Source organism: Eptatretus burgeri, chromosome 18 (genome assembly GCF_056783735.1).
Source record: "Eptatretus burgeri isolate ZD-2024b chromosome 18, Ebu_testis_v1, whole genome shotgun sequence".
In the NCBI taxonomy this organism is placed as follows: Eukaryota; Metazoa; Chordata; class Myxini; order Myxiniformes; family Myxinidae; genus Eptatretus; species Eptatretus burgeri.
Genome location: NC_140978.1, coordinates 5,143,274 through 5,150,773, shown reverse-complemented (window position 1 = coordinate 5,150,773; position 7,500 = coordinate 5,143,274).

Sequence of the window (7,500 nt, the reverse complement as noted above, 5' to 3'; positions counted from 1 at the left end):
CATTTGTCGGCATGGCTCCTTCCTTCGCAAAAATGAACCGGATATAGTTATGGCGCCTGCTCAACATTCTGGGGTCCTGGGGATGATGGGGACAATATTAAGAAAGTGTGGGGGGTGGGGAGGGAGGGAGGTGGTGACAAGGAAGCGTGAGGCTACCTTCCTCCTGGGTGGGTGAGGCCCACCAGACAGGAGGATTGCCACGGAAAAGCAGAAAGGAAAGACGAACGAAAACACAGGACCAACTAGAGGGGGAGCACTTGGTAGAGTGCAAAACATCCGCCACCAATACTGCTGGGTCACTTAAGTGAACCTGATATCCTATTCATTGTAGGTCAAAACGGATCAGACTATACTGAACCATGGTTGAATGAACTAAACTAGATCAACGCGCATGTGGAAATGCCAAAAAAAAAAAAAAAAATCGAAATTTTTTTGAAAAAAAAGTTGCAAAATTTCTGGGTTTTTTTTCTCTAACAAATTTTTTGGGGGGTTGGAAATCACTTAAAACATGTAGAAATGCAAAAAAAAAAATCAAATATTTTTCAAATAAAATCGAAATTTTTTTGAAAAAAAGTTGCAAAATTTTCTAAGATTTTTTTGGGACCAAGTCCAAAATCTAATGGCATGATCCTTGGACCATACCTAATCCCCCCCACCAAGTTTCGTCGAAATCCGTCCAGGAATTTTTCTGTAATACTGTTCACAAACAAACAAACAAACAGATAGGGGTGAAAACAGTAACCTCCATCCATCTTCGATGGCGGAGGTTAACAAACCAAAAAGTATAAGATAAACAAATAGACGAGATTGGTGGAAAATAAAAGCACACAAGACAAACACAAGGCGAACATGCTGCAAAACAGGAAAACTCGGTGATGTTGATGGCCTCGGCCTTTTTTATTAAAAAAAAAGGTAAAACAAAATTTTACATTCGACCAAATCGCAAATAATCAAACAAGAAAAAGAGCAATCAGAGATTGCAGACCCTCGGTAGGACTTGTTTTGTGTAGTGTTTGTGTAGTTTTGTGTGGTGTATTTTGTGTGGTGTTTGTGTACTGGTATGTTATGCAATTAAGAACAGACATAATGAGAACTGCCACTTTATAACTGCTGGCAGTGATGACCGGGGTACCAAGACGTCCCGCTTTGATGCAACCCGGCTCTAAGTGGACACTTGACACTGACCCATGACGTTTATTATTATTATTATTCAATTTAATTCAGAATGGGAGTAAAGGAAATTCAATTCAAATCAAATGGCAGACCAAATACTGTAGGTACGGTACTGCATTGGAGTCATCAGAAGGAACCTGAACAAGCAAAAAGCAAAGATAAAGTAATCAGGAGGACCCTGGATAGGATTTGGGTTTCAGCTGCTACTCCTCTACCCTCAAACCCATCCATATCGTCGGAACATGACCAACAGGGATGAGAAAATGTTTCCCCCCCCCCCCCAAAACGCTTCTTGCTATGAAGTCAGAATTACTCAGAATCGATGTCAATTCTGGTTCACGACTCGATTCCTTTTGCTTCCATGGTTGGAATCGAGGATTTTTTTTTCGACATGGTTGGAAAACAATTCCGCCCACCACTGTTTAGCACTCAAGCAAGCACTCCAATGAAATGGTTGATAAGGAACGGCTGGCTGGTTCATACGAAACACCATCCAGAGATGGCCGGACAGTTTTCTCCCAGACAGGGGCATCGAAAGAGCGCATCGGCATTCCCATGATCCTTACCGGCTCTCTGGGCCACATTAAAATCGTACTGCTACAACTTTTTCAACCACCTTGCAATTTGGCCCTCTGGTTCCTTGAACCGTAAGAGCCATTGCAAGGAGGAATGGTCAGTTCAAACCAAAATTTTCCTCCCGTACAGGTACGGGTGGAAATGGCTCACGGTAGACAGCATGGCCAATAGCTGCTTGCGAGTGACACAGTAATTTCGTTCGGGCCGACTCATGGCCCGACTGTAATACGCAATCACTCTTTCCATGCCCACTGTGTCTGAGACAAGACTGCACACAATCCTTCCTGGATTGCATCCGTATCCAGGGTATACATCCCGTCATCGGTGGGGTATGCTAAGACGGGTGCGGATGTCAAACACCCCTTTAATTTGAGGAAGGCCTCATGGCATTCCTCTGTCCAATTAAATTGTGACCCCTTCTCTGTAAGCCGGTGAAGGGGTCTGGCTATGTCCGCAAATTTTGGCACAAAGCACTGGTAGTAGGAGCAGAGACCCAAAAAACCCTGTACCTGTTTGACGTTACGAGGTATGGGCCACTCCTCTACCGCTGCAATTTTACCTGGGTCGGTTTTCACCCCATCACGGCCTATCATGTGTCCGAGATAGGTCACCTCTTTTGCGAACAAGGTACATTTCCCTGGGCTCAACTTCAATCCTGCCTACCTGAGGCACCCTAACACCTAGTCCAAATTAGCTATGGCCTGGGAAATGTTTTAGCGTGTACCAGAATGTCATCCAGGTACACCAGGCATGATTGCCATGGCATGCTGCCCAGCACACGCTCCATCAATCGTTCAAAGGTGGCGAGGGCGTTACACAAACCAAACGGCATTACAGTGAACTGATACAGTCCCTTCCCGGCAGAGAATGCCGTTGTCTCCTTCCCCGTCTTATACATCTCTACCTGCCAATACCCACTCTTGAGGTCTAAAGTTGAGAACCATTTAGAGCCTGAAACGGCGTCGAGGGTATCGTCAATTCTAGGCAGGGGATCGGAGTCTTTGAGTGTCACGTTGTAAAGCTGGCGATAGTCCACGCAGAAATGCGTGGTCCCATCCTTCTTTTTGACCAACACAACCAGTGAGATTCAAGGACTTCCCAAGGGCTCAATGACACCTGCATTGAGCATCTTTTCTAACTGTTAATCAGCCTCCTCTCTCTCTCTTGCTCAAAGGGAGCCGTCGAGCAGGCTGACGGACAGGCCGGGCCTCACCGGTGTGGATCTGATGTTTCACCATGCCCGTATGTCCAATATCCTCGGGTGACAAGGAGAAGATTTCTATGTCGGTCGACCAGTTTGTTTAAGGCCTCCTGCTGGGCGTCCTCTAAATCTACGCTACTCCGATTTACCATCTAGCAAATGGGATCAGGCCAATTCCTACCAGACTCTGACGACCCCCTCTGGGGCCGATCCGACTCGATATTATCGTCCCTCAGCTCTGCGACTTGTACCACTGAGGTGCAATCTGCCACCTTCATGCCCCGTCCAATAGTGTGTGGTTCCGTGCTTACATGAATTACTCTGGTGGGCACGACAGGCCCGTCGGTGTTTACTGTGGTGCGGCCCACGACTAAACCCGGGGTCGATTGCCCCACCAGTAGCTTGGCCAGGCCACAGGAGCCCTGCCAGGTTGGGTGAGCCCGCCACCGTGCCGGAATTATTGTCTCGGTACCCGGGGGGATGATCACGGAGATGGGAGCCTCCAGCTCGACCTTCTCCTCCGTGCTCATGCCCCCAACGGCAACTCCTCACTACCCATCTGCATGACTCCTTGGCCCAAGTAGATTTTGCAACCACCGGCAGTCAGCACATCCAACCCTATTAAACATGGGTCGCACACCTCCGCCACCCAAACTTCTATTTTTCTTTTAGCCAAGCCCTATTTAAGGGTCACAAAACCACGCCCTATGATGGGGGCTGTTGCCCCTGAAGCTAGCTGCAAACTATGATTTTGCAGATGGTGGATCTCATCCCAACTGTCTACACTCAAATTCAGGACCACAGGGCTGATGATTGTGGCGCTTGCTTCTGTGTCCACAACGGCGTCTGCCCCTACGCCGGCAATTTTGCACCAAATCGTCAAACTGCCAGTGCCAATTTGGCCACAATAAATGACCTGTCGCAGCGGTGAGGGTTCTTTCCCATCTGGTTCTGCCGAACACGGCCCTATATGCTCGGCACTCGTTAGTTTCCATGGGACTGGCGGGGGGGGGGGTGTCGGGGGCCGGCTAGTCCGGTCTGTTCGGGGCGGAGTTGGTAGTCTTGTGGGCCGGGGCCTCTCCCTGCGTGGGGACCTACACTTCCGCGACTGGTTGTCCATTCGATCACAGTTATAGCACTTCACCGGGTACGGTGCATGCCTCCGATATTATAAATTATACCCCCCCCCTCATTCCGAATTGGGGTATTTACCAATGACCCACCACGTGTCCTTCTGTGAGCCGCTTGCCATGGTCCAGACCCTGCCAACCGGTGGTCGATCATGTCCCGGACCATTCCATCCAGCTCCGCTCGGGTGCCAAGACCAGCCCCGGCTCCGGGCTCATGGCTGTCCACGGGGCCCACCTGCCGGACAGTTATCGCATGTCGCTCAGACCCTCTGGCCGGCGGCTTCGCTGCCTCCCATCGGGCGTCAGCGTCAGCCGCCTTCTGGAGGTTTTCCGGCCAAAATGTCATCAGCAGGGCCCTGGTGTCCGCAAGAGCCTGGATGAAATAATCCAGGGCAAGGTCTTCCTGGTAGGGCGCTACCATGTTCGCATGTGTGATCCCCACTGCGCGGCGAATGTCATAAGCCAAATCCCCCATTTTCTCATGGGGTTGTCGTTTTCGCCCACTGAGCTGAGCTTTAACAAGCTCGCTCTGCTGCTCTATCCCGAATAGATTATTTAGGGCCGAACGGAGACCTGCCATTATTGCTCCCAGGGGCATTGTGGTCAGGACCTCAGCAGCCGCGCCGCGCAGTGCTGCCACAAGATGGATCCCACTCTCGTCCGCGCTCCAGCCATTACTCCTGGCCACGTGGTCAAATTGGGCCAAATACGCCCTCAGGTCGGTCTTCCCGTCATACGGAGCTAGCGGCACCGTCCGGCCTCCCGGGTTCCGAGCCCCACTCACCAGTTCTTGCGGGAAAAATGGAGGGGCAGACCCTCCGGATTCCGGTGGTGCTCTACCCCCGCGGAGCCCAAGCCACTCGCCCGGACAATTCGTCAACCCCGTCTGGGTCGATACGCGCCCCGCACCGTCTTGTACTCTCAGCCATGCCATATTACTCGCACTCTGCACAATCATACTGGGGGCTTGTGTTAGGCCAAGAGACCCCGGAGCCTCTGCCCCCCCCCACACTTGGCATGTACGCTTTCGCATCATGCCCCAGCTTCACCTCGCCCAGCCTTACCTTCACTGGACCCACCTGGTTGCGGTCTGCTTTGAGTGAGCGTATCCTCTCCCTCTGTTCTTGAAGGAGGCCATCCTGGTCCTTACATCTGGTCTCAAGACATTCCACAAGCTCCACCTTAATGTCCCTTACTTTCCCCTCTATCTGTGTTTGCTCCTCTTTTACTTTATGTAATTTGTCGTTTACTCGTTCTATCTCCCTTTGTGTCTCTGTTAATTCCCCCTTTGCTATGCTAAAACACTCTTTTGTCTCATCCTCGTGTTTCTTTAATCGCTCCCCCAATTCCTTGTTCTCTGTCTCAACCTTCCATCCCATTTCTTTAACCATTTTCATCATTTATTCGTGTCTCATTTTACGCTCTTCCTTTGCGGCCTCCAATTCCCCCTTTGTTTTTTGCTGGCCTTGTTTTAAATTTTGTATCGCGATCGTGTTTTTCCCAATCTCTACTTTTAATTTCCCTTTCCTTTTTTAATTTCCTTCATCCCCTGTCCGAGTTTGTCCACTTCTCGTCCAACCGTCGTTATCTTATCCATCACTTCCTCCTTACCTGTCTCCATTGCAGTCCAAACACCTCCCACACTCCCTTTCAACTCGGTCATTTCCTCACGTACAGTACTGATCTCATCTGCCATTTTCTGGTCCATGTTTTGCATTTCACCCTTCACCTTTGCCAGCTCCGCCTTCATTTCCTGTTGACCCACCTTCAGCGTTTGCATATTTCCATTTAATGCTTGCATATCACTCCTCTGTTGATTTTGTAAATTCATCCCCATGCTTTGCATTTCACCTCTCAGTGTTTGCATATCACTTTATATTCGGTTTTCCATGTTTGTTAATATTTCCACCAACTGGCTCAAGTCAAATCGCTTTTGCGAAGCCGATCCACCACAATCGGGCGCGGATCCGACAGGGATTGTTCAGTCCTCCATGGGGGAAATTTGATGCAGGGGGAGCTCCGGCATTGTCGCTGTTGCCCCCAATGCTACCTCTGGGTTTGGCTGCAGGCAAAAATCTCCCTCACAGGTGTTGTCCTGAGCCACGGATTCCTCTAAGATTATGTCAGAACCAACCTGTACCAGTTCGTCTTGGTCCGCCATGGTCCGTACCGCGAATCAAATAAAATTTGGATCCTGCTCTTAATTTCGGAGGGAAGGGGGGGGGGCGTTACCAAGCACACCCCTGGTCCGAATCCCGTAAATATCTCGATGGAGGCGGAGGGGTTCGAATCCCGCTCCTGACTCCAAACTGTTGCGGGCCGGGGTCCGGTGGCGAGAACGACCACTAGGTGGGGGAAGTTACGTCGTCTCCCATCAGACTCCCGGAATTGTAGGCTGTCGCTCACGGATAATTCCATGACTCGGCGGGTCGCTTAACCGACTGTGGATGCCAATACTTCCACCGTTTGGCAGAGGGTCTTTTTTCTAGAATCAATTTACCTAATTAACCACGCGGTTTCGACTACTGGGGAACCACGCCCTCAGTACGCCTTGCTCGAACCGGATCACTCCACCAACCACCAACTACCTTTCCGGTTTGGATGCTGCCGAGCGGACCTGCCAAGAACGTACCGGCAAGAATGAACAGATTATCGGGGATAAAGACTCGCCTAAACTCAGATCCGAACCATGCTGTACCAATGAAGAAAAAGACAAAAACGAACTGGGAACATTTCCACAATAATTTATTTACAATCAACTTACAAAAGAAGGACACAGAGCAAACTTATGCGGGAATAAAACAGGCAAGATTTACAATGATCAAATAAAAACACATGCAATTCTACTTAAAGACGGCGTTACACATTCAGACACACACTCAGACGAAAATAAACCCAGATGTATGGCAAAGGACCCCCTCAGCTAGAGAGGGAGGTGAGCTGAGGTCGCAGTTCTTTCGGGTACCTGAACTTTGGAGGGAAGGGATGCTCCATGGTGCGGCACCTGCCATTGGTCGTGTGGCTCGGTCCACGGCCGCACGCATGGAGACCGTATCTGTGAAGGAGCCCGTATCGAATAGAGCGGAGTCCGAGGCAGGGATCAGGGCTACAGACAGGACCCAACAAGAGACCCGGTCAAGGTCGGGTCGAGGTCTTTCCAGCTCTCTCACACTCAAAACGAACGACCCCCAATTAGCGCAACCACTCTATGACCTTTCTCCTTTCTTTCGCTACCAGCCGACGAACTGTCTCACTCCAACGCTCTTCGCTCGCAGAGTTGCTTCGTAATTAATAGATCTCCCTCAGCGGGGAGGGGCCTTGGTGAAGCTGACATCACTGTCCACCCTGATTGGACGGGACTTCCATGGGTCCGCCCTTTCTGGGCGGGTTTTCGGCCATACCGGGAAGCCCACCCACTCC